The following is a 26,351-nucleotide window of genomic DNA, read 5'->3' as shown; positions in this document are numbered from 1 at the left end:
TCGAGTGCCTAGGAAAGATAAGTTTAAGTAAACACAAAACTGCAAAATGTGGTATTACTGTCCTCATAACTGAAGTAGTAAGACTTTCTTCATATGATATATATATATATATATATATATATATATATATATATATATATATATATATATATATATATATATATATATTATATGTCTCTAAGAAAAGTTTTCAACATTTTATACCATGAAATTCATGGTTGTATGTTGTACCGGTAAGATGTCGCTCTATACTGGTTCCATTTTATAAAAATAGGTAGAGGGTGAGGGGGACGTGGGGAAATGGGGGAAGTAGTGCTGGTGACGTCAGGAGGGTGTCGTGACGTCGCCAGACCAGCGCGGGAGCCAACCCAACGGGAAGGACCGGGTTTAAAGATAAACATTGACACTGACGTCACAGTGACGTCACACTCCTATATCCAACACTCCACCTTTGGTGTAAATGTTTACTTTACCTTTACGTTTCCACGGACTCGCCAATACATCTTCCACTGCCGCTCAGGGTGACATCCAACCATCTCATTAGGTTGCAGACCAAACTCGACACTTAGATTTATGGTCGTGAGCAGGGGCGTCAGCCCCACTCGCTATGGCGAGCCAGATTTAACACCGATGGTACACTATGCGGGCCAAGTGCTATATGTGAGACTTCGCGATCGCCCCTTCGGGCAGTAGTAGTAGCAGCAGCAGAAGTAGTAGTAGTAGTAGTAGTAGTAGTAGTAGTAGTAGTAGTAGTAGTAGTACGGCATAATGATATGGGAGGTAGATACAGGAGCAGGACTGAAGAGGTGCTAGTGGCTTAAGGGGTGGACAAGGAAGGAAGGACAAGACCTCAGTCCAATTGTGAACGCCAAGCTCGCATACGAAAAATAAAACTGCTTGTGCTATGTGTCATGTGCTGTGTTATTGGTTTTAGGGCTCCCTAAAACAGAGGTAATCTTTACCAAAATGAGGTTGATGTGTTTGTGTGTTTTGTGACTCTACGTTCATATCATCAATTGCAAGTGTATCCACTTTTCTTATTCGCAAGCACGTTAAGCGACCCGGCAATCCATGTCACAGCAAAGGAAAGGAGAGTGGAGAAAAAGTGAGAGTAGAAGGAAAAGATATCTACTCGTTCTTTCTTTAGTGTTTGACGCTTGTATGATCTACAGTTACCTTGCCCAGCGCTGCTGTTCCCTGACACTTGGCACCTCTTAGTATGGACCAATGCATCAACGTTTGGAGCATATAACTGAGCTGCAGCAAACCTTGAGTGATTGAATTCAGGTGCGCATCTGTAAGTTGAGAACGAAGCCGACACTTGTTAATGTTCATTACAGGTAAGTACAGGAAAGATCTGTTTACGAACCAATGTCCAGCCGCCTCCACTTCCAGCTGGAGCAGTCAGCGTTGTCACTCCTCTCTCTCCGTGAGGTGTGAACCCAGGGAGGATCGACTCGCTACTTGAAGCTTTCATTTCGAACTACTTCCAAGCTTTTACTGTCCGGAGTTTAGCTTGTCATGTCCAGGTCGTTACTAGTACCCGCAACGTCTCACTGTATACAGTGTTGACTTCACTGTCGATAAACTGACACTGTGCAATGTCACTCCTTCTCCGTGGCATGTAAACCTGAGAGTGTCGACTCGTGAGTTCGAAGCCAAAAGTGGGTAAACAGAGGCGTTCTCCGGGCTCCTTTAACACCATTGATACACTGACCCTAGTGACGATGTTACCTTGACCCAAGCAGGAAATAAAATTCGTAGATGAAAGTGGCGTTTATTAAACTAATGATGAATGATAACATCCATTACTTGATAATGATTTAACTACCGTGGGCGGGGTTGGTGGAGGGGTGGGGGTGGTGGCAAGTTGAACGTGGCGTGAGGGTAGAGGAAATTGAAGCATGGTGTGTCGGGCCCCCCCGCCGCTGATAATAATCCTAGCGTGAAGCAACGGAATGAAAACTTTTGAAATGAATTTGTATCAAGATAAGTTTAATGATGAGGTTATATAGGAACTTTCGTGCAGGATGTCATTCTTTAATAGCAATTCAATCATCTCTTCCCAGTGGCTACCCTGCACACCATCCTAGTTTCCTGCACTGTGGCTGAATTGCTCAAATGCAATGGATGGAATGCTTAATTTTCAACAAATTTCTCTCGACAGGCTGGTCCTACAGAAGACGCACTGTAACATGTAATTATCATATATGTAAAAGAATGTTTATTTGATGTATTAGGCTGGCTCCATCCGAGCCTTGTGTCAACATGTTCTGTTTGCTGTCACGTCTCCGTCTGTCTGCTGGCTTATTGCTTAGTTCTGTGCTGGTTAGGGGGGCCTGGGTATATGTGTGTGTGTGTGTGTGTGTGTGTGTGTGTGCGCGCTACTGAGGAGGAGGGGAGTTGCATTATCATGGAATAATCCAGACCTCCAGCACAAGCAGCGAACAACGACCTAATTTGTGATTAGCATCACCGTCAACATTTTTGCTTCGTCCTGCTTGATTCTACGTTTGCTTCGCAAAATACGGCATTGTAGGAAGGTGTTGTCAACTACCAGCGTACTTCTCTCTCACCAATCTTCCCTCTTTACCTTGTCATCCCCCTCACACGCCGGCCACAGTCGTCTCCTGCTCCCTCCACCTCAGGCCACGAAAGAAAGCTTCGAAGTAGAGAGTCGATCCTGCGTGAATTCACACCGCACGGAAAGAGAGGACCGGCAACGCTGGCTGTCCCGGTTGGAAGTGGAGGCGGTTGGACTTCCGAACATGGACATGATCTCTGAGGCAAAACAATTAATCCTGGGATAATTCGGCCAGACATATTGATAAAATGTGCCAATATCAGGTTCGAATCCTGGTTGCGGTAGTCGGTCCACAGTCAATCCAGCTGTTCATCCGATCCCCCCTAGAGTTTGGTCGATAAAATGGGTACCTGGCTCAGGCTAGGATATATATATATATATATATATATATATATATATATATATATATATATATATATATTTTTTTTTTTTTTTTTTTTTTTTTTTTTTTTTTACCTCGTCGCTGTCTCCCGCGTTTGCGAGGTAGCGCAAGGAAACAGACGAAAGAAATGGCCCAACCCCCCCCCATACACATGTACATACACACGTCCACACACGCAAATATACATACCTACACAGCTTTCCATGGTTTACCCCGGACGCCTCACATGCCTTGATTCAATCCACTGACAGCACGTCAACCCCTGTATACCACATCGCTCCAATTCACTCTATTCCTTGCCCTCCTTTCACCCTCCTGCATGTTCAGGCCCCGATCACACAAAATCCTTTTCACTCCATCTTTCCACCTCCAATTTGGTCTCCCTCTTCTCCTCGTTCCCTCCACCTCCGACACATATATCCTCTTGGTCAATCTTTCCTCACTCATTCTCTCCATGTGCCCAAACCATTTCAAAACACCCTCTTCTGCTCTCTCAACCACGCTCTTTTTATTTCCACACATCTCTCTTACCCTTACGTTACTTACTCGATCAAACCACCTCACACCACACATTGTCCTCAAACATCTCATTTCCAGCACATCCATCCTCCTGCGAACAACTCTATCCATAGCCCACGCCTCGCAACCATACAACATTGTTGGAACCACTATTCCTTCAAACATACCCATTTTTGCTTTCCGGGATAATGTTCTCGACTTCCACACATTTTTCAAGGCTCCCAAAATTTTCGCCCCCTCCCCCACCCTATGATCCACTTCCGCTTCCATGGTTCCATCCGCTGACAGATCCACTCCCAGATATCTAAAACACTTCACTTCCTCCAGTTTTTCTCCATTCAAACTCACCTCCCAATTGACTTGACCCTCAACCCTACTGTACCTAATAACCTTGCTCTTATTCACATTTACTCTTAACTTTCTTCTTCCACACACTTTACCAAACTCCGTCACCAGCTTCTGCAGTTTCTCACATGAATCCGCCACCAGCGCTGTATCATCAGCGAACAACAACTGACTCACTTCCCAAGCTCTCTCATCCCCAACAGACTTCATACTTGCCCCTCTTTCCAATACTCTTGCATTTACCTCCCTAACAACCCCATCCATAAACAAATTAAACAACCATGGAGACATCACACACCCCTGCCGCAAACCTACATTCACTGAGAACCAATCACTTTCCTCTCTTCCTACACGTACACATGCCTTACATCCTCGATAAAAACCTTTCACTGCTTCTAACAACTTGCCTCCCACACCATATATTCTTAATACCTTCCACAGAGCATCTCTATCAACTCTATCATATGCCTTCTCCAGATCCATAAATGCTACATACAAATCCATTTGCTTTTCTATATATATATATATATATATATATATATATATATATATATATATATATATATATATTAGTGTTAATGGAATGCCCTTGATTAGGGCCTCAAAAGCCCTTGCCGTCTCAGCTAACATAAAAGAAGAAAAATATCGACACCACCTCAGTGCGTCATCTTTCATTCTACCAGCCATTTCCCGACGCGTTACAACTACATCCGTTACACTGCGTCACCCAACACATCCAGCCACTCCACTCAGCACAGTGTACCCTGAGTCAGATAATATGTCTCCGCTACAAGCTGACTCGTGTCTCACCTGCTCGAGTGTGTGGATCACACCGCTACTGACAGACTCCTGTCCCCACACCTCCGACAGTAAACTTGCCTCTCATATAAAGCCTCTGCCTGACCCATCAAAGACACAATTCTCAGTATTTTAACTGATTTCTTATCTCTTACGACCACTCCATCAATTTGTCTGCTCAACCATAATTCGCGTTCCATTTCGCCTTCGTCCATCACAAGAACGTTACTTTTATCAGGAATTCGCATCTTAATTTCAAGCATACTATCCACAACGCGTTCACCGTTATCTGCAGCAGTAAATCATTCGCTTACTGTAACCGCGTCGTTAGTATGGAACAACAGACTCAGCTTCCAAGCATCTCCAACATTCTTTAGTCCTGCTATCATAGGAAAAAAAAGCTGACTACATGCTCTCGCATTACTCCATCAGCGCCTCGTAAATCACACGAATTACGACGATACAAAGCATCGTTGTTTTGCCTCAGACCTAACAATAATACACTATGTGTCCAGCACCAGTGTTCTCTTCTCTGTATATAGAAAATGAAAAGAGGCCAAGAATGTTAAGGGATGCTCCATGGTCAGGACAGATACACCACAATAAACATTTCATCTACCGAGCTACGTTGTTATATGGTTCAATATGTATATATATATATATATATATATATATATATATATATATATATATATATATATATATATACAGTATATATGAGGAAAACGACGGGATACCTATTCATTTACTGTGACTTAGTATCACACACAGCGAGACAGCTTCATTCATTGGGATTATAGTTTCACACATTGTGGAGCAATATGCTCGAGCAGATTATGAAAAATTCATTCCTGATGTGTATAGTCCATCTTGTGAGTCCCATCGAATCAAATTCAAATTCAAAATATCTATTAATATACAAATAACACTTTATTCGTCGTTTTGCTCAAAATGTTTAGTTGTGTGTCTTATTGTTCAAGTATCACTGAAATTCACAACTGTTTATGTCTTTCTGATACAGCCTTTATACAGCAGCAGGTTGATATAAATCTCAAGGTTGTCTGTGATTACTTGGGTGAGGCAGCAAGACCCGTCCATCAATAAACAGTTTACCGAAAGTTATTTACGTGTGGGGTGTGGCAGCGGTGGGTTGAGCTCGGGCTACGCTACTGCAGGTAAACACAGCAGTTTGTTCGGCCCAATCTGTACACAACCTAGCCCGATACATCCACCACAACCACCACTGCTATACACCCCGGCCTCACCCCGACACCAGCTACGACCACCACCACCACATCTATCGCCTCGCGCCGCCACCTCACGACCCCTCCTCACCACCACGTTTGCCACAGCATGCGTACAACGAAGCTGCCGTATCCACAATCTCACACCCGCTGTAACTACTACGCCCCACCACACCATCACACACATGTGAAAGAAGACAACACCCGCGGCTCACAGTGATATATACCTGCTGTAGCCATCATCACGTGCTGCCATAATACAACACTCAAAGTAGAACTCCAGATCCCAACATCGTCGCCACACACCTGCCTGCCTCACTACCACCCCTTCATCACCCAAAACCACCACTAAATCCCAGCTCACGATGAAACACCTGCCCATAACACATCACACCACACCCCGCTTCAGCACCACGGTACATCCCTAGGAGCAACCATCCTGCCAGGACCATCACTATATCTCAGGTCACCGCTGACAACCTACCAAGACCACGACTCACTTCTCCCCTTCAGCAAAACACACCTTGCAGTACCAGCACCCCACCATCCTACCTCAGTATCCACCAGAACTACCTCCATATCCAACCACGCCACACCTCCACCAAGCTACGTCTTACCACAACCCACCGTCAGATCTACTACCATCACGGTCCACCTCGACACCGCATCACCTGCTAAGACCACCACAGCGCTCTTACTACAACCATCACTACACCCGCCTACCACAATACCATAATACATCTGCTGGAGCGACCTCCACACCCCGCCAAACCACAACGCCCGCCACAACCACCATCGTCCTACAACACCGAATTCAATGGTCTTCCTTGCTTCTCTACCTGCCTAAATACTATGGTGTGGCCAAGTCATGACGGAAACTCCACAAACTTTGAGGTATAAAGTTAAAAAAGATACAGGTGATGTTACATGAATGTGGTTCACGGCCTGTAACGTTTGGGTACAGGAGCAGAGCGTCCTCATAGATATCAGGGTCAGTGGAGCAAGTACTGAGGTCAGGAAACCTAAGACCTGGGGAACTTAAGTCTGTGATGGACGCTCCATTCTCTTGATCACATCTCGCTGAGCTACTCTCCCCGCACTGTCTTACCACCATACGGGCGTTCAGCAGCAACACCGCTCAACCACACTACCACACACCTGCCCAAAATGCACATACCTGAACTACCACCAAGGCCAGCAGCACTACCACACACGTGTCAGAAACACTACGTCACTCAATCTCGTCGCTACACAACACCACCAGAAACACTACCACACATGTACCAGGCCTACTACGACGCCTCACCTCATCTAAACACCAAACAGAGCCACCAACAGACTCAGTCCTCACCACCACACACGAGGTGGATCCGATGCCGCCACATCCAAGTCTTTTTAGCCTCATCACGACTTCCTTGCTTTAACCAGCAGTATGAACTGCCTGCCTCACCATAACTACCTCACCACAATGCCTCCCCATAACTGCCTCCACACAATGCCTCTACCTTAACTGCTTCACCACACCACCTTCGGCATAATCACCACCACTCTCACCCTCACTACCTCACTCAATAGGCAATCACACACACACACACACAAACAAACACACACACACACACACACACACACACACACACACACACACACACGAAACAGACACAAACACAGATAAAAGTAATAGACAGCGAAGAGTTTGGTGGCTGATGGCAACACCCTCTGAGAGGAGACAGGACATAAAGATGGTCTGGAAAAGTGGACTAGCGAAGCGCTCCACCACATGCCCCCAGACAGACATACTCCAGCCAGGGAGCCATTAAGTTCTGATCCGGGGAGAGAGAGAGAGAGAGAGAGAGAGAGAGAGAGAGAGAGAGAGAGAGAGAGAGAAGAGCAATGTTCTCCCCAAGGTCAGTTGAGACGGGCAGCAACACTCACATGAATACATTCCACTCATTAACACAACAACAACAACAACAACAAAACGTCGAGACGAGTGAAAGACATTAATCCACTTTAGATTAAACGTTGATCAGCGAGACGATCAACGAGCCACTGGTGATGCGAGAAAAAAAAAAAGGAAAGAAAAAAAAATTACACGTATTTTCGTCTGCAAAGTTCCCTTCACTGAGTAGCAACAGCCTGTCATGAGCAGGGAGATTACACACACACACACACACACACACACACACACACACACACACACACACACACACACACACATATACACACGCAATGGGGAAGATGGCTTTACAACGTCGTAACACATGTAAGTAAAGGCAATATGTGATGCCTTCTCGGTAGGGCACTGTTCCCCCCTTCCCCTAGAGTACGGCAGCGTCCGTCATCTCTCCTCTTCCTCACTGTCATGTCTGACTGACACACACACACACACACACACGAAGCACCACAGCTGAGCATCATCTGTAGATGACGTGAGGCAATGCATGAGACTCACATCCGTTGAAGACTCTGAGACTTCTGACATCATCTCATGTTTTCCATTGGTCCGCTGGCACTAAGCATGTTGCTGACCGGCGATCGTCTCGCAACTCCCTCACAAAACAATGAAGAGGTGAAAACTAGCACAAAACGCACGACACAGACGAACATTATCACATCACGGAAGTGAGTGGACAGTACAAGACGAACGTACCAACTACACGACAAAGGAAAGGTATCATCTCCTCATCATAGAAATGAATGAGGGAAAGGAAATCAGTGATGACATGTCTTAAGAGTTATTGAATGAGCAAAGGACATTCTCAAACCCATAGTAACGTCGGAAATCAAGACGACAAATCACTCAAACTACGTCCCTGGAAGCGCTGACAGAAACAACGTATCGAACAATTAAGGAATATACAAGAAAGCATCGTCCACAACATCTAATGTACCTTATAAACCCCACCAAACAGTGAAGTACATTACGGTAATTCATCCCAAGACACTGTGAACAGAAGAAAAAAAAAATCCATTTTCCTAGCAGTACGAAAGTCTTGGCCAAGAACCTTACTCCTGGCGCAGACCAGCAGGCTACTCTCCTCCGATATAGACACACGGGAGGGACCTACAGACCCCCCCAGTGTTGTTCTCGTCAGCGTAAACTGTGAGTCGACTGAGAATAACAGAGGAGACAGCTTCAGTAAACAGGCACTTCACCAAACTTTCTGGAAGGATGAACCAATTGTTTCAAGGTTGGTCTTCCGGGAGGAGAGACACGGCCCACCTGCTCGCATCACAACACACTGTGCGACGATGATAATGGGGACTCACAGACCCAGAGCTACAGGTTACCATGGCTACTGGCACTCCTGACACGAGCTAATGAGGGGCATGACCACAGACTATGCAATGTAGCGTATATCGTAGCCATCTAACTACAGTGTGTGTGTGTGTGTGTGTGTGTGTGTGTGTGTGTGTGTGTGTGTGTGTGTGTGTGTGTGTGTGTCCACTAAACAGCCATATGTAATGGACTAGTTGTGCATATTGATCCCTCAAACCTGTGTTCACCAAGGGTGTGTTTTTCTGGCAATATTTGGAAAACAACTTTGATACTGAAAAGGGAGACGGAGGGAAACACCGGATATATATATTCCCAACCTAGTGCGTGGGTGTGGAGGGGCCAGTCCATGGGGGGAGGAGCAGCGTCCGGGCCCGTCCATGACCACACAATCATTACCTGGGTGTCAGCTGTCCCGTCTCACCACACGCCACGGTCCTCCCCACCTCCGCCACCCTCACCACCTGTGTGCATGACAGCTACCTCTCCCTCTGCCACTCTCACTGCCTGTGTGCATGACAGCTACCTCTCTGTCTACTACGCTCACTATCAGAAACAATAACATGAAGTTAAATGTAATATAAAATTTGGTCGTATAATTATAGAACACTGGAATAATCTACCACCAGATATCATCAACGTGAAGACCATCATTGCATCTCAGCCAAAGACAAATACTTTCATACCACCTACCAGTCAGTACGAATCTTTGATCATATTACCGTCCTCCAGCAGATAAACCTCATCATAGACCATCAGGTCTTCTGTTATCTATCTTCCCATGCAGTGACTCTCTCATCACCACAGTCACTCACCACCCTATATGAGGACCACTGACTATTCTTACAGTAAGACCAAAGGAAGAATGTTTCCGTGGAGGTACTTGAGTCCTCCAAATCTGCCGGGGATTTTAGTGTTTCAAGTGGACGAGGAGAGGTTACCTCACACGTGCCTCCTATACCATACACCCTCGCATTCCATCGTCATGACCCACACTGGCATATCTAAAGCCAGAGACAGGCTTGAACCTTTGTATAACAAGTAATGCTCTTGGGCCAATACTAATTTGTGATGCCTTTGAAGATCAAGCTGATGGAAGAGGAGCTAAAAGACCAGGTGGCAGCTCCAGCACCACTCATCATTGACAGGCACCGTACCACTGAACACTCCCATGATAAAACACCAGACCCGAACTCCCACACTGTGGTGACGTATCAGCCAAGATTAAGATGTTGTACTGATATATCTGGTGAGCAATACGTGACCCTACCAGTAGATACAACTCCATGTAAAGTATGTGATATACAAACACAATCTACAACACTACGACACAGAATCCTCGTTCAGCACCAGCTTCGGACCTCCAGGACTCGTTTCATGAACTGTGAAACAATGTCATGGAAATGGATGTACTTAAGGCTTAAGAACGTCCGGCTACTGTACCCGTGAATCTTTCTGATGTAACCAACTGTAACTATGTTATCCTGTATTTGTGTGAAATCTATGTATCTCAGTTTATCGAGTGCCTGTAATGCTTTGCTGACATTATAGCATGTTGTGGCTGATTATATACAGTGATGATGCTGAGCTGATTATCTATCAGTGGACGTGACACTGGGGAATAAACAAGCTAGTCACAGACACAGGTCATCAAAGTAAAGCTTCACTCCGAAACTTTTAATTCTAGCCGAAGCCAGACGATCTTGTTCATATTTTTCGAGGCCCACGGGTCGCCAAATTAAAGCTTCGTTTTGGGGGATTTTAACTCACGCCGATGCCAGACGATTAAATTTTCAGCTTTTTCGATGCCCACTCCTTAGGACGCGGGACAGGAGAGCTACGAGTAGGACGTGGAGGGTGGAGAGAGAGAGAGAGAATAAAAAAGGAGAGAGATTCAAATTTAAACTTTTTAGTTCCTTTTCTTCGTTTTTAATCAGAGAGGAGCAGTGAGGGAAGAGAATGACGAGAGAACGAGCAGAAGCGTCAGTCAAGGACCAGGTTTAGAGAAAGCCTGTGGAGTGGCACAGCGCAGCGCCACCAGGATCAAGTTCAGTGGTTGGCTGGGTCGTCCTCCTGCCACAGACCTGACCACACACTACGTCCACCCCACCACGCGCCTCACCAAACAGCTCCCCCTCAGCCGTGGGGATCATCACTACCCTCAGTTACTAATGAGCTTCCACATATACGTCTGCCATTCTGAGACTCGTTCACCGGGGGGGGCTAAATCTTCTGTTTCTCAAGTTACTGTGTAAAGTGGAACGTCCTTAAGATGAGAGGGATGAGGTCATCTCCGTCCGTCATGTCTATTCGGGATGGTTTGGAGGCACACTAACCTCATCACCGCCACCAGACTCAGTACAAGTCTGTGAGGGTAATGTAACTGGTAATTTCTTCGTCACTGTAGAATTTCAATTTATCTTTTTATGTTAGCTGAGACGGCACGGGCAACGGAATGCCTTAATCAAGGCCAACTTATTAACACTTTACATATATATATATATATATATATATATATATATATATATATATATATATATATATATATATATATATATATATATATGAGGGAGAAACTGGGTATGTCTGAAGGTATAGTAACCCCAACAATGTTGTATGGGTGAGAGGCATGGGCTATACATGAGGCTGTGCGGAGGAGGATGGATGCGTTGGAAATTAAATTAGATGATTAAGGACAATATGTGGTGTGACGTAGTTTGATCTAATGTAGAATAAAAGGGTAAGAAAGAGGTGTAGTGATAAGAAGTGTGTGTTTGAGAGAGCGAGAAAGGGTGTGCTGAAATGGTTTGGACATATGGAGAGACTGAGAGAGATGTTGACAAAGAGGATATACATGTCAGAAGTGTCGGGAACAAGGAGAGCGAGGAAACCAAACTGAAGATGGGAGGACGGAGTGAAAAAGACTTTGAGAGATCGGGGGGTTGAATATGCAGGAGGGTGAAAGGCGTGCACGGGATAGCGTGAACTGGAGCGACATGCTGTCACTGGACTTAAACAGAGCATCAAAAGCAGCTGGGGGAAACCAAAGGCCTGTGGGGCCTGGATGTGGATAAGAGGCTGTGGTATCAGTGCATTACACATGAGAGAGAATAGATGCTAGCCAAAGAGGTCCTTTCTTTTTCTGCTCCTAACGCTACCTCGCTATCGTGTAAAACAGCGAACAAGTATGAAAGAAACTGAAATACAAGAAGAGGAGGAGTTCTAGCACCCATCCCTATCCCCGCTCTCACCAGCCCCCTTTATGTAGTCGCCTTCTGCGACACGTTGGGAATACGGAGGTAGCTTCTTTCTCCCCTAACCCAGAGGTAGCACTGAAGGAGAGTGTGTATGACAGCTACGACACGACTAGCCTTCACACCATAGGAGTGTTATCACCTCAGTCCAATTAAAAAGTCAGCTCAACAGTCAGGATTCTGGTTGCTGTCGAGGGTGGTCTCCAGGACCGTGTGAAGTACGTTATAAACTTAAACTTCTTGTGAGCCTCACAGCTTATGCTGAATGATCCGGTAACTTGATACACTTAGTCTTCTTTTTTACCGTGGCCGACCTGGGCGAACGGATGCCCCAGTCGTAGCCCCGTCGGTTGAAATCACCGTCTGTGAGACGTGAAATGTGGGTCAGTAGGACTTACTTTTGGCGAGATGCTGAAGCGCTTATCAGTATGCATTAACATGCGAGGTTACTTGATCACTCATAAACAACTGACCTGGAACTGAACATAGACGAAATGTTAAGCAAAGTGTGGACGTGTATGTGGACAGGGAGGTGCACACAGCAGAGAGTAATACGATTCCTCCTTTCCTTCACACCAATAATGAGCTTACTGATAAGAAAATAAGAAAATAGATACAACAAGGAGTGATGTCAGCTCCTGAGGTGCTTGTAGATCCGGCTTTGGAAGTTGGAAAGGCCACAGCAAAAGTGAAAGACGAAAGAATGAGGAGAATGACATAATTTCGCTGCATGAGGAGAGGAGGTAGGGGCACCATAACGGCCAATCCTCGTGTGGCGGGTCTCCATATAGAAAATAATCGAAGCAACAACCTGTCGCGTATCACAGAGGCTGGGATACACGCAGACAGCTCACGGAAGCAGCGGCTAAAGTAATGCTTACAGAAAAGAGAGCGAGAAACAACACTACGACGGATGAGAGCGAGAAACATCACTACGACGGATGGGTAGGGATGTTTGAAGAGAGAGGTGATGGCTGGAGAGCTGATAAGGGGGCGGGGGCCACTGATTCCCCTTGATTTGAGTGCGAGCACCTCTACAGCATCCGACCCTCTGAGGAGAAAACCCGGTGGTGTTTATCACATAGGAGTTTCCAGGATATAGTGAAGGATACGATTATGCTCAACACGTCTTTATGTTATTGTGGGGTGGAACGGCTGTGCTTTGAAATGTGACGGCGGGAAACTAGCAGGGCTGAGAAATGAATAAATGAATACCGTTGAACTTGACCAGTTCAATACTTTCCCCTTCGGGGCCGACCGCTAGCGGCGTGTTACATGGTGTTGAGGATGATGAAGGTTGCTCCAAGTCCCACCACAACACCAACAGGAATCTCCCCCATCCCACCCCGACACACTTCACATGCCTAAGCTACTACCTCCCCTCACCCTCGCACTAACCCTCTAACATCACAACTGCTGAGTGATCTCTCCACCCACACCCTCCTCACCTCTCTTCCACACCCCTACCTTCCCCACCTCCCTCTACACGACTCGCTAAATATCCTCTCCCTCCCCATCTCCCTTTACACAACCCCACAAATCTCCTCCCTCTCCCGTCACTACGATTCGCCACGTCCCACCCATCCCTCAACATGACTCTCCCTTCTTTATCCTTCCCTCACCTCCATACTAGTCCTCTCCCTCCCTCCCTTCCTACTACCCTCCCACAGGACACCATGAACCTCCCTCCCTCCCTCATTCCCTCCACATATCACAGCACATTTCCCCTTCATTAAGGGCGTTACTTTACGTCTCATTTTCCTGTTTCACAAAACCACTACATCCCTCCACAATCCATGACATCATACGTCAACCTTCGTGTGTGTCATCACACACACACACACACACACACACACACACACACACACACACACACACACACGTAGGCAAGTCTCTCCTTAGGGATGCATGACAAGAAGGGAAACAGGAACTGCAGGAGGGGCCCTGGAGCTCCTGGTCAAGGTTGGCCTAAACTCTCAAAAATAACTAGTCGTCTGTCCGTTTACACAGGGAGGAAAAAAGAAAGAAGTCCTTATAACGATGTTCATAATGCACAATCCTCTAGTGAGTTTTAACGAGCCAGAACAATCATCTAATTAAGGTAATGAAGGCATAATCAGGGTGGTGTAGGAGGCAACGAGACAAGGACTTTTCAGAGCTGGTAAAAAGTTCTGATACTGAGGGAACTTTGTTTATGTATATTCACATGGAAAGAGAGAGTCGTGTCAGTGGTAACAGTAGAATCAGGAAGATTGATACTCATACACATGATAAACAAATCATCTATGGAAACATAAAATGGGCAAATGAATTACTCAGTTGGAATTGAGGACTTTTTGTTACAGAAGGTTCTGTGAAATCTATATCGAGGTGGTTAAGTCCATGGTCACCGCTGGCCGAGAGTAGAGTAGAGTAGAGTAGAGTAGAGTAGAGAGAGAGAGAGAGAGAGAGAGAGAGAGAGAGAGAGAGAGAGAGAGAGAGAGAGAGAGAGAGAGAGAGAATGATCAGATGAAAGATGTCAAACAGCTGAAGAACATGGGGATGTCCCGTGGAGACAACACAGGCGACAAAAACATCCAACCAGCACAAGGAAGGCGAGGGGGACCGTAAGACAGGGAAGGAGAAGAAGAGAAACTTGTAGCCAAGTGAAGAAAAAACTCTGCTGTCCAAGACGAGTGAAGATCCAAAACCCTTCCAAAAAATCTATCATGAACAAAGTGTTAGTTGAAGATCAGGTAATTCGGCTGAGAGATCCAGACGGCAGCAATGATATTGTCTTCACATCTCGCCAACATCTGAGACGTTAGATGTGTTTGTTGACATCCACAGAGGGATTCTTTCCCTCCTGCCTCTCAACCTGAGGCAGGTCTTACACTACGTGGTAAAATCCTTCACCCAGCAGGCTGTTCTCTCGCTAACTAAAAATCAGAATGCCCCCGGTGGAACGAGGAATCCCACGCAACGTTAAGGAACTTCAGATTTGCCATGGGGGACAATCCCTGACGTCAAGAAAACGACGGTACAACCCTTGCGCAAGACGGTACGACACGAGCACACCCGTATGACTGTAAGGATCAGGTCAAAGGTTCACGTCACAAGCCCAAAAGGACGGTGCCGTTGTGCTCAAGAGAATAAACTCTGGAGACCTGTGTACGAAACATGAATGAATGTATAGGTATGCGACACATACATCCAGGTCACATGAACTCATCATCTCTCTCTCTCTCCCTTCTCATTTCACCCAGCGAAGAACAGCTCTTCCGCTTCCAAATGGAAAACGGATTGATTAATCATCATCGCGGTCAGTGAAGGCGGATCCTTTATCCAATGAACGAATGCTTTCTTCAACAGCTGCTGCAGCTACGTCAATCGGATCGGTGTTTTGGCAATGTACTCTGTCCACCAGAAGAACTTACGTGATCACTAACGTGACACGATACAGGTTATCAGCCATATCACCAAACAGCCTACATACACAGCTGGGCTAAGGCACGGGCAGAGAGAGACACTGTGTCTTAGAATATGAATAAAAAAATAGGGAATTTTAGGGATAGGTCTAAACAAACCCCATCAAGAAATGTCACAACACCTTACTGCCCTCACTGTCAGGAGAAAAACACAACATACGTCCGACAGTCCAGTGCTTCAGGCTGATAACGGCGCCACGCTCCCCAACACCGCCGTCTCCCCTCACCATCATTATCGCTGGCGAACAACGCCAGCTGAACACAGATGTACCCTGACTGTCACCAGAACCACAACCGTCATCACCAGCCAACAGCACCAGCTGCACACACACACACACACACACACGTACCCACACTGCCACCAACATTACCACCACTTTAGCTGCCACCTGCCACCTTCGTCAATCTGGCCGACACTACCCTCCTTCCCACAGCACACACTCTTCCAACTCCACGTGCAATCTTTCCTGTAAAATTCCATGCTCGTCTTACGCCAACAACATATTGTTTTGTTTATGCCATTTTTTGTTATCCCGCCGGCTGGTGCTGTTGCTGCTGCTGTTGCTGTGGCAGGGAGCGGAAAGGGATGGGAGAGAGCATTCATAATGTTTCCAACACAGCGAGATGTTTGAAATATAACATGTATGTGAGGAAAGTAATAAGATCAGCAGATTGCAAGATCTTGTCATTGCTAGCTTAAGGCTATATCCTAACCTTACCTATCTAGACTACAGATGTAGTTATAATTAGGATATAAACTGGCAGGTCATCTCGTCACAAGGCACCTAGGCTTTCTATTATCTGTTGTTCCCATATACATCTCCGCACCGCTGGGACAGTAGCAGGGTACTTGCTACCATCACTATCAACCATTAGATCCTTACCTACTACCACTACTACCACCAGCAGCGCTACTATAGGATACAGATCCCTTTCACAATCATGCTAACCACATTTACCTACATACCCATCACCACAACAACCTACCACACTTAACATCACATCCATCACTATACCCACCACCACAGCAACCTACCACACTTAACATCACATCCATCACTATACCCATCACCACAACAACCTACCACACTTAACATCACATCCATCACTATACCCACCACCACAGTAACCTACTACACTTAACATCACCTCCATCACTATACCCACCACCACAGCAACCTACCACACTTAACATCACCTCCATCACTATACCCACCACCACAGCAACTTACCACACTTAACATCACCTCCATCACTATACCCACCACCACATCAACCTACCACACTTAACATCACATCCATCACTATACCCACCACCACATCAACCTACCACACTTAACATCACCTCCATCACTATACCCACCACCACAACAACCTACCACACTTAACATCACCTCCATCACTATACCCACCACCACAGCAACCTACCACACTTAACATCACCTCCATCACTATACCCACCACCACAACAACCACCATTATCGTTGATACCACCAAGACGACCATTCCCCCCCACTTCAACCCCAGACGCCACCCCTACCCAAGAGAGGGTAATGAGACCCCCTTCCTCCCCGGGGTGACCGCTCCACACGTGTTCACCAGCCGCCCCCAAGGACAGGAGCAGACTGACGGCGGTGACACTTGCACAACACCCACACTGCTACCTCCCCCAGCCTTCCCACCCACTCCTAACACACACACACACACACACACACACACACACACACACACACACACACACCTATTAGTGTAAGCTGGGAGCAGGTTTTCTCTAATACACATAGAGTTGAATAGGACAGCATATTTAGAGTTACCAATCTTCTTCCTTATGTTCTCGAATTTCCTCATTATCATTCTACCAGTTGTCCAAAATTGTCCATCTCATTTCAATCAAGCTTTCGGCTTCACAGAGGCACTGTGAGGAATAGTCCAGGAAATACAGAAGAACAATACTAAAAGAGGTATGGATATAGACAGTTCATCACTACATACACTAATTTGGGCCAAGCGAGAATGTCATTGTCATGGTGTGGAGCTGAGGTCGGGTTGGGCTCGTCTGACTCTCTCTGAACTTCGCAATCCAGGACCGAGTGGGCCAGCGACACGTTCCTCCTGCCCCGAAATGGCGGACTCGGTAGCCAGTGACGCGTTTCACTTGTCCTAAAACGGCGTTAGGTCTACGTCCAAGTGGCGGGCCATCATAGAGGTGCATGGCGGTGGTCATTTTTGTCTGAAAGTTGGTCACATGTGCCTCCTCTCTACTGTGAATGGCTTCTGATATCTGTAGTCTCCTCCGTTCACTGAAAATAGTAATGATTTTGGTGTCATTCACTCTATCTCCCTCGTTAGTCTTGTTCCATGCTTTTGTTCGTCATGTCTGATACCACCTTCTTGTAAGTGGAGCGAGAGGCGGTGGTCCAGGATGCAAGTTGTGTGTCCGATGTAGTTTATGTGGTGAGGCGGACAGTCCCCAATATTACATCGGCGCACCTTGAGCCGCCCCCTCTCGCTCCACCAGATGGCATGGTCTCACGGCCTGAACTTACAGAACGCCTCTTTTCACCCACGTTTTGCTTCGAACTAACGAACTGATACTTTCACGTTCACATGCCACAGAGAGAAAGGAGTGGCATCGTATTAACTCGTTGCTATTCTATCGAAACCGACGTTAACACCGAATATTGGGAAACGTTGCGGATACTAGTAACTACCCGGAAATGATCAGCAAAACTCCGGACAATGAAAACATGGAAGTAATTTGAAATGAAACCTTCGAAGTAGCGAGTCGATCCTCCCTGGGTTGAAGTGGAGGCGGCTGTACATAAGAGAATAAAATCCCTTGATAAATCATCAAAGTACAAGTGTTGTGAGGTCTAGCTAGTGATGGGAAAACACAAGCAGCCAGCTCTGGGGGTGCAAAAACCAAAGTAATACCTATAGAAGAGGGAAAGTGAACCAAGCAGGTCAAGCTTTACAGTTACCCTGGGAGTGTTCACAAGTCGGACGGCTTTCGACTCAGCTCTGTCAAATAAGGATGCGGAGCTGGTTTTTGTAGGAAAGTCGACGAACAGTTCCAGGTTGTTGTTGGGTGTGAATAACTAGTCGAGTTTGGAAGATCACACATGTCTCTTTGTCAATGATTTTATTAGAAATCTTATGGTGAGAGTCGAGCAAATTTTAGTTAACAACGGTTTCTATATTAAAATCACTGATAAAGATTGGCGCATTCCTCCAAATTCGACTCGTTAATCATACCCAATACAAGCCTGGAAATGTTCAGAGAGTTTTGTACAAGAGTCAGGCGTCTCCTGCCTATCAGACTGACGAAGGTATCCTGAAGGAGATAACAGATAAGAGCATTACCTGCAACAGCCCTGAAGATCGTCTCAGCATTTTTGTTAACCACAAGAACATTGAAAACTAGTGACCACCATATGAGGAACAAACTCATCCTGAGCAATAACCCACTGCAGACAACCAAGGTAGTATACAAGTACTCCTGCCCAGCTGAAGGTTGTGAACTTCAAAAACAACGTGAACTACATCGGTATAACAGCTACATCACTCAGTCGACGCTTAACACCTCCTCATCTGCAACACGGAGGCACTAAACTACATATGCAACAGCAACAGAACATGAATCTCAATCGTCAGCATCTTACTGAAAACACGATCATGCTGAAACATTGCCACGACCCTACAAGATTACAGAAGCCATGTACATAAAAGAGTATAATCCCTTCATAAATCATCAACGTACAGGAAAAGTTAGGACTCTGCAATATAATATATATATATATATATATATATATATATATATATATATATATATATATATATATATATATATCGAAGACTACTTTATCGGGTGGTTGATGACTTGAGCAAAAGTCTGAGCCACCAGGGGGTTCGAGAACCTCTCCTTCATACCTATTCACTGTGACACTGACGCCATCTGTTACGGTCAGGTGAAAGTTAAATCGTTTGTGAATGAGAAACAGAGGCAAGCGTCCAGAGTGTCAGGGGTGAGTGTGTGTGTGTGTGGGAGGGGACTGTTGCCTGGTGAATCAGGAGGGTAAGTAAGGCTGATGATGCCCACACTGCAGTGCTTGCCTGACTACTTACTACCCCACACTCACTCACCGCAGCCACACCCCCCACACCGCTTACTGTTCACATAACCTTGAGGAGTGTCTGTTTATTAAACCGCCTACACCAGAGATACATCTTTACTTATCAACAGGGAGAGAGTTATGAGAGGACCCAGAAACAAACTGCCTACAGCACAACCTTCTTAAAAGGTAGTACACTATGGAAACCACTGTCGGATAGGTAATGCGTCGAAAGGGAACATCTGGTGTAGTCTCTTGGCGCAATGCATAACTCGCTCTCAGCAGAGAGTTGTGGAACCAGCATGGTGCTGTGGGGTTAGTGCTGACCAGCAGTGTGTTGTGAGGCTAGTGTTGAACAACATGGTGTTGTGGGGCAAGGTTTAGGGGCAAGGTTTATTACCCCCAGCAGAGAGCTAAGAAGACAATGTAGTGATCATCGCAAGGAAAGTGCTGTGAAATGTTGATCATCTCTGGGAAAGGTACGTGAGGACACAGACGATGATTAATAATGTAATGTGGGACGGTGGAGGTGAGGGGGGGTTAATCCTAGCAACGAGTTATGACATTATTGATCACGTCCAGCAAGATCACTGAATGTGGAATATTAGTGATCACAACCAGTAAGGTCACTGAGTGTGGGTCAATCCTCTTGGCGTAATATGACAACAGTATTGATTGTAAGGCGCTGAACAATGTTGTTTGTTTGTTACTGGTCGTCCTGAGAAAGTTGTTTGTGTCAGTGCTGATCTCTCCTGAAATGGCATTGGATAGTGTTGATTATTCCTAGTAAGGAGGTGGATAGGATCGATTAACTACGAGGACCGAATTTTTCAACTCCAGAAGAAAGTGTTGTCAGTGAGGGCGCTGCTCATTCCTAGACCACTCAAGAGACCAGTGTTGCTCACTGTTAACCAGAGATCGTGAGGAAAGTGTCGAGGACAAGCCATTACAAACATGAAGACAGCATAACCCACCTGGTTGATGAAGGACCACAGACTTTATCCTGATGTGGGTTACAGTGGTTCCTGGTGAGGCTGGCCACATGAGAATGTTACTATCCACACCACTGGTATACACACCACAGGGACCTTAGCTTTAGTAAATGATTTTCTTGTCACACACACACACGCGCGCACAAAAATGCCATGAACGTCACAAAATAACATACAACTTTTGTTTTAATCCAGGGAAAATAATGTTTTGCATTACTTTTATCTCACACAAGCGGAGAGCAGAGTGTGTACGGTGTTGTAGTGAGGTAGAGGCAGGTGTAGTAGCCCCACCGTGCTCGGCAAGACAGCACCAGGGCACTACAACACCGCCCCACGCTCCACGTAATCCTGTTACTTTCAGTCTTAGACGCACCGGGATTACGGCGCTCCGGACCACGCCGGCGGCGTCAGCGTCGGCAGTGAGGGAACACGTAGCCAACACTGTCATGTAGAAATCTCCCACAAGTGTCACAAGTGGGTATCTACGATGGTGTGTGTGTGTGTGTGTGTGTGTGTGTGTGTGTGTGTGTGTGTGTGTGTGTGTGTATTGGCTGACTCTGTCCAAAACGGCTCCATAACCATTCACAAGTCATCACAGATATGTCAACACGTTTTCCTCGTCCATATATCTGCGTCAAACCCCTTGAGCTCGTTAGTATGACCCTAGGGCATGATGATCTGGTCACTGACCTACCCCTTAAGGGTCAGGTCAAAGGCCAGACCGTGGTAGTACTCAAGGGCCGTGCAAGCATGCTCACGGCGTGCCCATACAACTGTTGCAGGCAGTCATTCACCTCGCCACTGTCAGGGTTCTTGCTGGCGTCGGTCAGGCCCGGCTATAATAAGAATGTTTACATATTCTCCTGAAATCGGATCCTTAGAGGACAAGGGTAGGAGGAGGAGGGCGGCCTTGGGTGTCCGTGGCAGCGTGGAGAGTGAGGCGACCAGCAGTAGTGAGGGAAGCAGCTGTGGCCGGGGGCTGACACTCACCGCCCGGGCGCCAGATGCTTCACCGTCGTCATCCGGGAGAGTCTTCATGATGACAATAAATGCGTCAAACATAGACAACACAACCATTAGTGCGGGTGTACGACCCTTATGACAAACAGGCTCATCCTGTGACCGGTAGGACACAAAGATGAGAGAGGTCACAGATGGTCTTTGTCAACCTCCAGCAAATAAGATCATTCACTTCAGGATACTGAAGGCAAGAGCAATGTCTTTGGTTACGTCTTGAAGGTGAAAATTGTGAGTATTTAGTATAGTGATATCAAAGGAAGTTATATGCCAGGGTGTGAGGGAACGCTCTCAGGTGGCTGTTTCTTAGAACCATTTCGATTCACTCATTTTATGCTGTATTTTCTTTAACAGTTCTGCGAAGACGCCATTACCGGGATCACAATGCCGGTCTTATTATGACAACATTTCCACATACTCTCAACGCTAAGCATCACTGGTTCTTTTCGCATAGTGAGTATTCTAGTGACCTTGGGTATTATGACGAAACTTTTGGCCAAAGGTCAGAAGCCAAGCTATCACACAGAGGGGTCGCGCCGTCGTACTCAAGGATCGTACCGGGTGGCTCATGGGGTTAAATGACGAAGGTCCTGTGAGCCAGTAATGCTATGAGGGTAGCGCCACGACCACCGTCCGTGGTGCTAGGATCTGCGTGAGGCCATCGCGTGCTGGGAGACCAACCACATGCCAGACCTGCCACGGGTGGTAACTGCGCACGACACAAGTGAAGGAGGACTCAATTGTGACCTCGCTCCTACCGAGACTGGAGGGGACACACGTACCAGTCATCGTCGGAGAATGGACTCCCTGCCTCATTACAAGATATGGTCGGTGTCGGTGAATATGGACAAGAGGGAGGAGTGTGACCTGACATGATCCACCCTCAGGGAAGGAGCTTCAGAAGCTGACCACACGAAGCGCCAACTGTCCTAGCAACACCCGCTGTCTTCTTGATAACAGGGCACTAGGATATCAGGGTACGACGATAGCCCACAGACTCCCTATGTCTTTGTATGAGATGAATGAGGGCCTCTCAGCCTACCCCTATAACCTAACACATATATTACTGTTCTGTCCACATATATTGTTTACTGACCCAACATGTACCGTGATAGTATCTATGTAATGAGTAATGGAGACCTCATCCCATCACGTAAATCGCCTCACATCTATTCTTGTACAACTCTACATTTATGTTTATCTAGCGTCTGTAATACCTAGCCCAAGACAGAGCTCGTGGAAACACTCCTAACATAAGAATAACAACGTAAATATTGGGATGGTATTTAATCGACCACGAAGGTACCCAGATGCGGGCGGCTTCCATCATTCTACATGAAATGATCAACACCTTGCTGACAACTATACAGAAATCCACCAGCGGATGTAAAATTCCTCGTTCGCCTATGTAGAAGTGAAATCTTCCCGTTAATAAACGACGATATGTTACAGCAAAAATAGATCTCAATAGAGCTTGTCTTGTAACCTCCTGTAATCAGGAGAGTTTAAATTAAAAAGAAAATATCTATTTTGTGGATATTATATATATATGCCTGTCAAAATTTAGAGTCAAAACGCATCAGACATGACATGATGATATGCAACCGTAACTCTTGGAAAGGGGGAAATAAAAACTGAAAGCACAAGATACGTAGACAGGAGGGTGTTCCCTGCAACACTAGTGTCGCCTAGCCATATACAAGTTACTGAAACCATAATAGGCCTGGTCGGCAATACTGTTAGGAACATACCAAAAGCAACACAATATTTCCAAAACTGAAGTCAAAATTAACCGTAAGAAATGCGTACCTTCCACAGACTCACAGCCTGTTACCATACTGGATATTAACCAATTCTAAATTATTTCACACACACACACACACACACACACACACACACACACACTGGTCGTCTTGGGCAGACAATCGTGGTACTGAGGGACACAGCAGGTGTGCCGGGAATATACCGCCATCGAGCAAGTGTCGACAAGTGTCACTGTCCATCTTAATGTGTGGGCGGCACCAGTGACAGCCAATCAGGCAAGTGCCACGAGGTCACGACCCCACCCCCTCCCATCACTGTAGCCAGTTGATGGAACACAGTTCCCCTCAGTACCTGGGGCAGCCCAACCCCAGCACCCACCGTCAACCCCACACCCACCCACCATCAACCTCAACCCCACGCCTACAGTCAACTCCACCCCCACGGTCAACCCCACCCCCGCACTCACCGTTAACCCATCCCACCATCAATTTCACCCTCCCATCCCCTCCCACACACTCACTGTCAACCTCACCTCCACCGTCAAGCCCCGTCCCACCGTCAACCCTCGCCTCGTACTGTGTTCTGTCTCTCCTTGGATGTAACATCTGCTAACTACCACCACCCATTGCCTCTTGTCTGTCATAGCATCTCCTCCTTCGCTCTGTCCCTTTCCTCGTCTGTGAACCCTCACTCATTCCGCGCCTCTTACGCAATGCCTGCGTCCCTTCCTCATTCTCCTCTAGGCCTCACCCTGTCCCCCGTCCCTCACCTGGCAACCTCCACTCCTCCTCTGCCTACACATCATCGCCTCTCTCGGTGTGTCTCATTAGTCAGCGTGTCCGCTCTGTCTCTGCTTTCGGGATCACTGCCGCTTGCCCTTCCTCGGTGTTGTGTCATCAGGACACCACAGGGAGGAGAGAGAGAGAGAGAGAGAGAGAGAGAGAGAGAGAGAGAGAGAGAGAGAGAGAGAGAGAGAGAGAGAGAGAGAGAGAGTAGAATTAAACATCAGACAAATTCATATTGCAGTTGTTCCCTTGGTCATCATCGGCTTAGGTCTTTCAGAATATGTCCGTAATGACTGACAAAAAAAAAGATAATAGAGTGCAAGAAATCCTCAGTTATTCAGAGAGGGTCACATCATCAACTGAATTAGCAGTTTGTCCTCCCCACCTTAACGATTTTCCTATGGCGTGAGATACAAACTGCGTAAAGATCAAAATCATGTGTTTTGTTTCTTTGAGAGATAATCAGCTTTTTAATTTGTTTAGCATTTTAGCCGATGATAAAGGCATCTGTATCCCTGAAAATACGATTACTTTCATGAGTACAACAATGTCTTCGTGGCATCAAGCATAACATTGTCGTGTGGGAAATGACTGGTCTGTCGGTCATGCGAAATACGTCATCTTCTCATTCAGAATTTCATTTCTGTTAGAAACCTCTATTTAGAAAATTTAAACGATGAGAACGTATATAATCGCACTTCCACACGTACCATATACCTCACCATCATACCATCAACCCCACCTCCACACCTACCATTAACCCCGCCACCACATCTGCCATTAACCCCACCCCCACACCCATCATTAACCACTTCCACCATGAATTCCATCTCCACACCTACCACTGACCCCCACCTCCAAAATTAACATTAACCCCACCCACACACCTACCATTAACCCCACCCACACACCTACCATTAACCCCAGCCCCCACACCTACTTCAGTTCCCTGTACGTATTTCTTTATAATCCGCCACGATAACATCGACGATAACGTATTATTAGGTGACGCACCAGAGAGCCACCTGGATTTCAGAATGCACTGGACCAACCCGGATACTGCGGGGGAGGGTGGTGGGCGGGCAGAAGACCCTCGCACACACACACACACACACACACGGTAATGGCCGCTCCACCTCCCCAGGACCTGAGAGGCGCATCATACAACAGCCTGAAGGGTCAGGTGAAAAGCAACCCCTTCATACCCAAGGGTCGTCCCCATCTTAGTACCGGTGCATCACATACACTACTCTCCCCCCCAAGCCAAGATCCTACACTCCAACCCCATCAAAATATACATGAAGATGCCTCTCTCTACCCTCGACTGCTGCCTCGGTGGCAGTGGCGGAGCCTCCCACATTCTGAGCTGGTTTGCCTGCCGCTTGGCAGGGTTCACATGAGCGCTCATCATCCCCACGATGTCATCTATCAAAGGTCTCTATGGTTACTCTCGGTGTTGGTGTGGTTTTGGTCAGCCTCACGGTCTTGAGATGTGGGTCGTGATCACCCGGTGAGTGGTGAGGCTCCAAGCCCCACTAGGGGAGTAATGGTGATCATGGTGGAGCCTTGGTCGATAAGGTGATGGTGGTGGGAGGGAGGTGCTGTACCTCTCCCATTCTTCCTCTCTCCCACGTCCCTCCTCCCACACGGGAGACATCATCCTCAATTCTCTTATCACCAATAACGCTGCAGCTTTAAACTTTTCCTTGACAACGTATACGTATATTCCAGTTTAGCACAGTATACCCTCAAGTCATCGGTCCATGAAGACATATATACAAATCTATCTATCTATCTGTCTGTCTATCTCT

The 26,351-nt window shown here is 46.6% G+C and overlaps 1 protein-coding gene across 1 annotated transcript in view; it reads right to left on the bottom strand.

The window, feature by feature from the left end:
* The window catches only part of LOC139766419 (rho GTPase-activating protein 21-A-like), an 842,055-nt gene that overhangs the window by 791,839 nt on the left and 23,865 nt on the right, over window positions 1–26,351 (bottom strand). The gene's annotated exons all lie outside the window — the stretch shown is intronic.

The sequence above is a fragment of the Panulirus ornatus genome, chromosome 1, assembly GCF_036320965.1.
Source record: "Panulirus ornatus isolate Po-2019 chromosome 1, ASM3632096v1, whole genome shotgun sequence".
NCBI lineage: Eukaryota > Metazoa > Arthropoda > Malacostraca > Decapoda > Palinuridae > Panulirus > Panulirus ornatus.
This window is presented reverse-complemented; position numbering and strand designations above follow the sequence as displayed.